This window comes from Arachis ipaensis, chromosome B6 (genome assembly GCF_059453495.1).
Source record: "Arachis ipaensis isolate K30076 ecotype BB chromosome B6, ASM5945349v1, whole genome shotgun sequence".
NCBI lineage: Eukaryota > Viridiplantae > Streptophyta > Magnoliopsida > Fabales > Fabaceae > Arachis > Arachis ipaensis.
The window spans coordinates 42,928,256-42,938,849 of record NC_142441.1 but is presented as its reverse complement, the minus strand read 5'-3'; the positions used below and the strand labels follow the sequence as shown (position 1 = coordinate 42,938,849).

At 39.6% G+C, this 10,594-nt stretch overlaps 1 non-coding gene across 1 annotated transcript; it reads right to left on the bottom strand.

The window, feature by feature from the left end:
* Nucleotides 1-728: 728 nt before the first annotated feature.
* Nucleotides 729-832, bottom strand: LOC148555325 (small nucleolar RNA R71). Its single transcript, XR_015886514.1, has one exon. It is a non-coding gene; the product is annotated as a small nucleolar RNA R71 (small nucleolar RNA).
* Nucleotides 833-10,594: the final 9,762 nt, after the last annotated feature.

Here is a 10,594-nt window from a genome sequence, read left to right as displayed (position 1 = left end):
TGCTTTCTTTCTTTATGCCTTTAAATTCAAGCAACTAACTCACTGACTCACTAACTGTTTGAATTAATTCCTCAATTGCTCTAACCATACTCTTCCATTAACCAAGAGTATTTCACTTGTTTGTGCCTGTGCTGTGTTCTTGTATGACAGGTAGGAGAGGAGAGACATCAACTCCTCCATATACCGAACCAGAGAGGACCCTTCATAGACTGAGAAGGGAAGCAAGAGGGAAGAGAGTAGTGGGAGAAGAAGAATCTGAAGGAGAATCTGAGGACAATTTTGAGGAAGCTCTAGATCTCAACATGGATAGAGAAGTTCACAACCATGAGAGAGCTGATGGAAACAATGCCATTCCTGAGAGGAGGGTTCTTAGTTCATACATAAACCCAACCTCTGGGAATTGTGGTAGCAGCATCCAGAAACCACCCATTCAGGCCAACAATTTTGAACTCAAACCACAGCTAATATCACTGGTGGAGAATCATTGTTCATTTGGTGGAAGTGCTAATGAAGATCCCAACCAACATCTCACAAAATTCCTGAGAATTTGTGACACTGTGAAGTCCAATGGAGTCCAGGAAGATGCATATAAACTGCTTTTGTTCCCATTTTCACTTAGGGACAAGGCAGCTAAGTGGCTGGAATCATTCCCAAGGGGGAGTCTAACAACATGGGATGAGGTGGAAAGCAAGTTTCTGGCACGTTTCTACCCCCCACAAAAGGTCAATAGGCTTCGATCTGAGGTTCAGACTTTTAGACAACAAGATGGTGAAACTCTCTACGAGGCATGGGAGAGATTCAAGGACTTGACAAGGAAATGCCCACCAGACATGTTCCATGATTGGGTGCAATTGCATATTTTCTATGATGGACTCTCTTATGAATCAAGGAAGGCTGTAGACCATTCGTCAGGAGGTTCATTGAACAGGAAAAAGACTGTGGAAGAGGCCATTGAAGTGATTGAGACAGTGGCTGAGAATGAGTACTACTATGCATCAGAAAGGCACAACACTAAGGGAGTCATGGAGCTGAACCATGTTGATACAATTCTAGCCCAAAACAAGGTGTTTGCCAAGCAACTAGCAGAGCTTACCAGGCAATTAGAAACAAAGCAAGTGGCTGCAATACACACACAAGATCAAGAGGAAGTAAGCATTGAAGGAGGTGATTGGGAAGAGGCCAACTATGTGGGAAACCAACAAAGGCAATCATATGATCCACACTCCAACACTTACAACCCAGGATGGAAAAATCACCCAAACTTAGGGTGGGGGAACCAACAAACCCAACCACAAAACCACAAACCTTACAACCACAACCAACATAACAATTCCACATACCAAAACTCCAACCAAAGATCATACCAAGCCACACAAAACACTTACCCCCAACCATCATATCATGGCCAAAATAATCAACCTACCCAACTTAATCTGAACCAACAATTTCAAGATCAATTAAACCGGATAGAAGGAATGATGGCAACCATGAGTCAAGACATAACCGAATTGAAAAGCTTCAGGGATGATGTGAGAGCTACCTTAAGAAACCATGGTGAAAAACTCAAGAGGATGGAGTCTCAAGTAGGAGAGCTATCTCAACAGGCCGTCAAATCAACTGCAGTGTTCCCTAGTGACACAGAAAAGAATCCTAAAGGGGAACAAAAGAGAGTGAGATGGGAAGAATGCAAGGCCATCACCATATTGAAGGAAGTTTCAGAAGAAGAAGGAATCAGGCCCTCAGAGCAGGAGCCAGAAATCTTGAAGGAAGGTGTGGAAGAAGTTAAGCAGGAAAGTGGAACTGAGCAAGCCAAGGAATTGCAAAAAGGCATGCTGGAAATATACCAACCAAAAGCACCATTTCCTCAGAGGTTAGGAGGAGGTGAAAAAGGGAAAACCTATTCAAGGTTTTTAGAGACATTTAACTCTCTCCATGTCAATATTCCCTTTCTTGAGATTCTCCATCAAATGCCTACACACATCAAGTATTTAAAGGAATTGTTAAGCAAGAAAAGAGTTTTGAAGGGAGGACAAACGGTAACAATGAACAAAGAATGCAATGCTCTCATCAAGAAGGATACACTCTCTAAGAAAACGGACCCAGGAAGTTTTCATATCCCTTGCATCATAGGGGAAACAAAAATTGACAGAGGATTCTGTGATCTAGGAGCTAGCATAAATGTGATGCCTCTAACTCTTATGAAGAGGCTACAACTGAATGAGGTGAGATCCACTGATGTAATCATACAACTGGCTGACAAAACTCAGAAGCAAGCTGAAGGGGTAGTTGAAAATGTGCTGGTGAAAGTGGGGGATTATTACGTCCCCACAGACTTTGTCATTGTGGACATGGAGGAAAGCTACTTACACCCTATCATTCTGGGCAGACCATTTCTAGCCACTACTAGAGCGCTCATAGATGTAGAACAAGGAGAGCTAATTCTGAGAATACATGATGAACAGCTCATTTTCAAAGTTTTCAAACCTGCATCTGAGCCTGAACCAGAACCTGAAAAACCTAAGGATGATAGTAGCCATCTGTGTTTGGAGGAAAGTAATCCAGCAGCTGAAACTCTAAAACAGTCCTTGGAAGGCAAACAAGAGTTGCAAGAGTTAAAGCCACAAGAATCAGTGGAAACAGATCAGAAGGATCCTCCTGACATAAGGGTCAGTGAAGAAATCCTCAAGAGAAAGGGAAGAGTGATAGGGAGATTGCCAAGAGGGTGGAGAAACAAGAAAATTCCCACTGAAGGTTTTTCTCCGGGAGATAACGTGATATCAAGTCATTATCTGCCAATCCCACCTGGCCTCAAAACCATTCCTTCCCAGCTCCCTCAAGTGTTGACAATCAGGAAAATTCTTTCTATGGAACATTTAGAGGTCATGAATGAATCAAGTGGGGACGTTTTCATAGTGAGAGGAGAAGACGTCAAGCACTACAATCCACCCTAACAAGGGACAACCGTCAAGCTAGTGACGTTAAAGAAGCGCTTCATGGGAGGCAACCCATGTTTTAATATCCTTACTTTTTTTTTTTTTTTGTTTTGTTGTGCATCTAATAAAGCATGGTTTCTTATGCATGAACTTGAATCCTCAGGACAACTGCTGAAAGAGTGCACTAAACATTGCATGTAAAATGCAATTTGCCTCTAAGTTTGGTGTGCCTGAAGGCACCCCAAATTTTATTCAAAATGCATTCAATTTTTAGTGCACAACCAAAGATTAAGTTTGGTGTTCCTCTTTGAACACGGTTCATGAAAAGCACGAAGTTCCTCTGGATTTCGAAATTCATGACAAGTATACCATTCGCATGTTTTAATGCTTTGGTTTCAATTACTTAGGGTAGTAAATTTGTTTAGAATCAAAGAGCCAAGGTGACTATGATTTATTAGAATTAAGCACATTCATTAAGGACAACCAATATGGATTTCATGTCATCAGGAGACTTGACCAAACACTAAGTTTGGTGTCCAAATAATAAGTGTGCATACATGTAGAAGTCACGGCTATAAGCTCATAAAGACAATCATTGATTTACATGTGCAAGTACTATTCATAATTCACATGGACCGAAAAATGATAGCAAACTTGTTTGTTGTGCAGGTACAAAAGAAAAGACAAAAATGGAGGAAAAAGACAAAGGGAGGTACGGTGCTTGGTCAAAAAGAAAATTCACAAGTCTTTGAAACTAACACATGGGAAAAGGAAGTTCTGCAAGAAAAGATAGCTACATGTACAACCTAATGCACCCAGAATACTTCCAAGAAAATGAAAAGCAATTCGTCCTTCTCCCTAATTCATATATTTACCATCAAGCCACCCTTCACAAATCACCCTAGCCGTCCATTTTGCACTTACGGGCACTATAAAGAACCACTTGGGGAACAAGTTCAACACCACCAAATCTCCTTCATGCACATTTCCTTCATCATAGCATAAACTATCTCTTGCCGAAAACAACCTCCCCACACTTCCAACAACACTTCTTGCTTCACCTTGTCAACTTTAGCTTGTCACTTACCAAAATTAAAGAACCAATGGCAGCTTCATCTAGCCACAAAAGAAGAAAAGACAAGCAGCCAATGGAGGAAAACAGGGAATTCGATGCATGGAGATACAGATCAGTTTTCCATGAGATTCAAGCCGAATGGATGAGACCTAAAACGGTACTAGCTGAGGTTCCCTTTGACCTTGAAAAGGATGAGTTCCCAGGTGTTTGGGAAAAGATCAAAAAGAGGAAGTGGGAGCTCCTGACTAAGCCAATCACTAAAATCAACATCAACCTGGTGAAAGAGTTTTATGCAAATGCAGTAAGGGAGGATCCAACCAAGAAACCCACATACAAAAGCTATGTGAGAGGGGTGGAAGTTGACTTCAGTCCCAAAGCAATCATGAAAACCCTTGGCCTGAAAAACATACATTTCAGCCAAGCAAGTTATGAAGAAAGGATGATAGGAGAACCTGACTATGCAACTATTGCTGAAGACCTTTGTGCCATCAGAGCTGAATGGGTGAGAAAAACAAGAGGGGCTCCAAGAGTCTTGAGAAGGGGAGACCTAACACCTGAAGCTAAAGGGTGGTATGCAATAGTTAGGAGATCCATCCTACCCACTGCAAACTCTTCAGAAATAGTCCCTAAAAGAGCCATCTTGCTACATTGCATTATGGTGGGAGGGGAGATCAAAGTTCATAAACTCATTGCTGAACAGATACAAGAGTTTAGTGAGAAAAGTGACCCTGAATCCTGGCTCCACTTCCCTAGCACTATCATTAGACTATGCATCGATGCCCAAGTACCACTTGAGGATGAAAGACCTAATTGGCTATATCCTGGATTGGCCATAACTGCGTACAGAATGACTCTTGGCCCAACTCCTCCAAGACATACAAGAAGAAGAAATGAAGAAGGGCAACAAGTGGAAGCCGAGCAAGAAGCAGAACAAGAAAGACAGGAAGGAGAAGACAGAGAAGAAGAGCAAGAAGAGCAAGCAATTCCAGAAAGAAGACAACGAATTCCCAGAGACCCCATGGATATGAGCAGAATGCAGGAAATCATGGAAGGAATGTCTCAACAATACATGAGGTCTCAGGAGAGACAAGAGGACTTTCACCTAAAAATGATGGATATGCAAAGGAACTTTGAATCAAGATTCTTCGATCTGCAAAGGGAACAGAATTTACACTTACAGGAATCCTTCAGCCACATATGCCAACACCAAGATGCCAATGTCTTGGCAATCAAGGAAGCCACCACTTTACAGAATGCAAGATACTCAGTCCAAGCTGATTACAACATCAGTTCGCAAATCAAGCTTAACTACATAGGGGAACATCTACACAAGATGGACCCAGCATTCCCAGCTTTTGATGAGTATTTCAAAGGGAGGAAAGAAGGAGAAATAAACAAAGCAATGACCCTTGAAAAAGGAGTGGAAGAAACGATGAAAAAGGCTGGATTCTGGAAAAAGCTCATAAGAAAAGACAAAGGAAGCACAAGTGGTCAAAAAGAGGCAGGAAGCAAGAAGAAGCAGGATCCCAAGAATTAAGAAGAACCAAGCAATAAATAAGAGGTGGTCTCGTTCCTTAATAATCAAATGATCATTGGTGGATTGTCTTTATGAGCTTTCTTTCATCATAAGTCATTTAAGTGTTATGTGGAGTTTTTTTTTTTTTTTTCTTAGTATGAGTGTCTGTTTATTGCTTTGAATAAAGTGAATGCCTAGATGTTTGGATATAACTTCACCTTCTTAAACGAGTGCTTGCCATGCTTGTTCTGTTTCCAAAAATAAAAGAAAAGTTTGAACAAAAGTAACTTGGCTAAATTAGTGACAAATCAAGTAGAATTAAGTGGTGGTATGCATGCTTGATTGTTTAGTCAGATCACTGGAATTAGAGTGTAGAATTATCATTCTTTGTGTAGAAATTGAAAACTGTCTATGGATCTTGATGAATAAATGTCTTTGGCCATGAAAAAGAAAGAAAAAGAAGAAGAAAAAGCCACTGAAAAAGGGCAACCAAAAAGCAAAAAAATTGAGAAAATAAGCTAGGTACCAATGGTTTGAACTTCTGAGACAAATGCCTGTGGTGTTTATGTATTAAGGATATGCTTGGATGAATAGGTTCTGAGGAGTGTTTCAACACTTGGTAACTTGGGTTAACTAACCCGGGATTATCAACCAAAAGTCCATTATCAAGAGCAACCTAAATACAAAACATTTAGTCACACAAAGAGGTGTTGGGCACCAATGTCTCAAGAAGAAATGTGAACTAAAATGCCTAAAGTGGATATGTGTAGTGCACTGATAAGAAAAAGAAAATGCCAAAGGCTTGTGCAACACATGACACTAAGCAAACAAGGAGCAAAGTAGCTCTAAGAAAAAGAAAAGAAAAACAAAGAAGAGAAAAGTGCCAAAGACATAAGAATAACAAGAGGCCATAGCAGTGTTTGATGGATGCAATGAAAAAGTGATAATCTTACCTGATAAGTATGAAAAAGTGATGCTGCAACTTTCTGCATAAAACCCTTCTGATGAACTTCAAATGCTTGCTAATATAGCCAATGTAATTGCTTTCTGTTTCATACTTTCTTCTCAAATAACTCAGGACTTGCTTAGGGACAAGCAAGTATTAAGTTTGGTGTTGTGATGCCAAGGCATCTTAGGCTAGTTTCACTAGTATTTTTCTGTTAGTTTTAGTGGTTTTATGCATTTTCTTGAGCTTAAAGTAACCAAGAATGGTTAAAAGAATAACAAAGCAATGAACCATCCAAACAATATGATTTTGATGCAAATTCCATGAGTTTTAGTTATATTACTTGAATGCTATGAATGGAAGATTTCTTATGAAATTTTGCAAGACTTTGATGCATTTGTTTGGATGATTTCAGGGAAGAAGAGGCTAAGCAAGGAAGCAACAAAATCAATAAAGGAAGCTTGAATATCACATGTGGAGTTTAAGTTCCAGTTTAAGCCTAAACTGGAGCTTAAACGCCAGAATCATGAAGGCTAAGAAATGCTGGAATTGAAGTTTAACCTCCAGTTTAACCTTAAACTGGAGGTTAAACGCCAGAATGAAAGTCCCACCAAAGAAGCATTCCACGTTTAACCTCCAGTTTAACCTTAAACTGGAGGTTAAACGCCAGAATGATAATGCCACTCAGGAAGGAGTTCCACGTTTAACCTCCAGTTTAACCTTAAACTGGAGGTTAAACGCCAGAATGGGAAAAGCACCAGGGAGCCATTTCCACGTTTAAGCTCCAGTTTGACCTCAAACTGGAGCTTAAACGTGTTCGACCAAGTTTTCTCCTCCAGGGTTGCTCTCTCCATTTCCACATTTAAGCTCCAGTTTGACCTCAAACTGGAGCTTAAACGTGTTCGACACCTCCAGGGCTACCCTTCTAAGCTTCCACGTTTAACCTCCAGTTTAACCTTAAACTGGAGGTTAAACGTGTTCGACCTCCAGGATGCCTCCTTCCATTTCCACGTTTAACCTCCAGTTTAACCTTAAACTGGAGGTTAAACGTGTTCGACCTCCAGGGCTGCCCTTCCTATCTCCACGTTTAAGCTTCAGTTTAACCTTAAACTGAAGCTTAAACGTGTTCGACTACATGACTCTCCAGGGCTGCCTTCTTCCATTTCCACGTTTAAGCTTCAGTTTAACCTTAAACTAAAGCTTAAACGTGCTTCTACAAAAGGCTTCACTGGAAGTGTCTGGCGTTTAAGCTGCAGTTTAAGCTTAAACTACAACTTAAACGCCACTCTTGGAAAAGGTTTCTGGGCCAAAAATATTGCGGTTTAAGTTAGTCTTTGAGCACAAACATTAACTTAAACTTACTCTGGCATGAAACCCAATTGAATATCATGGTTTATGGGATTGGGCCTGAAGGATTGATGAGTCTGAAATTTCAATTTGTTGAGTCATGTATTATTATTTGATTATCACTAAGTTGGCTCAATAAATGTTACAGAATTTGGATCAACAGCCTCATCAAGATTATGGATCATAAACCCAAGGCAAAAGGAAAGCATGGAGAGGCCTCAAAGCCCAAGAAACACAACAGAAGCTCAATATAGAAAGTGTATAAATAGGATAGAATTTAAGTTAGGAGGGACTTTTTACCTTCACTTTTAGCTAGTTTTCATATCTTTGTAATTGAATTCAGAGCTATGACTCACTAAACCCCCTTTCATTGGGTTAGGGAGCTCTATTGTAATTCAATGAATCAATAATAGTTTATCTTCTTCTTCAATCTTTTCTCTTGAATTTTGTTAGAAGGCTTCTCGATCTAATTCCATTGGGTAGTTGTCTTGGGAAAGAAACTACCCATAATTGGAATCCTTCGGAACCTTGGGAAAGGAATGGAGGATTCATGCTAGAGAAGCTTTCTCACAGTGAATTGGATTGGGGTTTGGATGGATATTGTGACATGTAATCCTACCAAATTGTGGTTCATGAAACTGTGTGGTATAATCAGTGATCGAGCATCATCTCTTCTTATGAACATTTAAACCAAGGGATTGGGAATTTGTTCATTTTTAGAGAGTATTGGTGAGCCAAGGGATTGGGATCCAATCATATAAGATTGCCAAGCAAAATTCAATGAACGCATTGCTTGAGGAAGAGATAAACATGTTTTGATTCGGAGATCTCAATATCTCCTATAACCCAATGAATTCCCCAATTCTGATTTCCATCTTCTCTTTACATTCTGCAACTCAATTCATGCAATCACCCCCATTCCCTTTTAATTTCAGCAATTTAGTTTCTGCTCTTTAATTCATGCAATTTAAGATTCCGCCATTTCAATTTCTTGTCATTTACTTTTCCCGCCAATTTTACATTCCGCAATTCTCATCTCAATCTTGATTCTGCTCAACTAGAACACACTTCTAATCCGAATTGCTCACTCAACCAATCCTTGTGGGATTCGACCTCACTCTATTGTGAGTTTTTACTTGACGATAACCGGTGCACTTGCCGGAAGGAATTTTGCCGATCGTGCAATTTCCTAAATCGTAGCATAACTAGTTTATGCGCACCATAGACCAGAGGTTATAAAGTGTGGGAATGCATCCATTCAAAGGGGAGCTCGCATAATTTCAGTTTTCAATGATTTAGATTTAGTTGAGAGGGAGATCTTCTCCTCTCTCTCTTAGGATTTAGGATTTCTTCTTGTTTTAAGAGTGACACTCAATCCAGGTTTTATATTTCTTTGTTTTAAACTTCCCCTTCACTTTATTTATTTATTTCAGTATCTGAGTTGGCTATTTACCTTTATAATTGGATCTATGAATTTTTTCCATGTTGCAGACTGTTATTTGAATTAATGATAATTGAGGTATTTTCAGTTTATGATTGTTCTCTTTGATTTAAGTTACCATTGCTTCCCATCTAATGATATTTTTATTATTCTATCAATTTTACTTTTCCCCTTTTGGTCCTGGTTAAGAATTCAGTAACTCAGCAGTTATTAAACTCAAGATATTTGATAATCGTTATCTTGCTAATTGAGTTGAACTTAAGTAATCCCAACCTTTTCTTAGGAAATAAATAGGATTTAAAGGTCAATTTAATTAGTCCCTTGACTTTCCTTTACCCTAGTAAAGGTTGACCAAGTGGAGTTTAGATTCAACTTTCATTCTAGTAGAGAGAGATAACTACGTTGGACCTCCAACTTCTCTTATCTTGCCAAAAGTCTGCTTTACAGGATTTTAATTATTTTAATTGCCATTTACTTTACTTGTCATTTAAATTACTTGCTTCTCATCTTCTAAACCCCGATTACAACCTTTATAGCCAATAATAAGAACATACTTCCTCGCAGTTCCTTGAGAAGATGACCCGAGATTTGAATACTCGGTTAACAATTTTTAAAGGAGTTTGTTACTTGTGACACCCAAAACATTTGTACGAAGGGATTTTTGTCGGTTTAGAGACTATATCTACAACGCAACTGTTTCTATGAATCTCTTTACTGGTAAAAATCCTAACGTCAGTATTCAAGGAGGAGGTGCGAGCCAATATCAAGAATCAGGGAGACACCATCAAGAGGCTGGAATTTCAAGTGGGATACCTCTCCGAGCATATTCCCAAACCTACTGATAGCTTTCCAAGTGACACAGAGAAAAATCCGAGAGGTGAAGCAAAGAAAGTCAGATGGAAAGATTGCAAGATGGTTACTATAAGTAATAAGAAGACTGAGGAAGAGCTGAACAACCCATTAGAACAACCTGAAGATACTTCAGCAGGAAAGCAGGGGGAGAATCATCAAGAAACCACAATTACACAAAAGGAGCTGACACAGAAGGAGCTGCTGAGACTCTATGCACCCTTTCCCCAATTACTAAATGGCTGTGTAGAGAAGAGACTATACTCAAGGTTTCTTGACATGTTTGCATCTCTCCATGTAAACATACCATTCATCAAGGCCCTCCAATAAATGCCCTCATACATTAAGTATATGAAGGAGCTGCTGACCAAGAAAAGCTCACTCAAGATAGGACAAACAATAGTGATGAATAAGGAGTGCAGTGCTCTCATTCAACCAGAGTTGCCTACAAAGAGGAAGGACCCAGGGAGTTTCTACATCCCCTGTG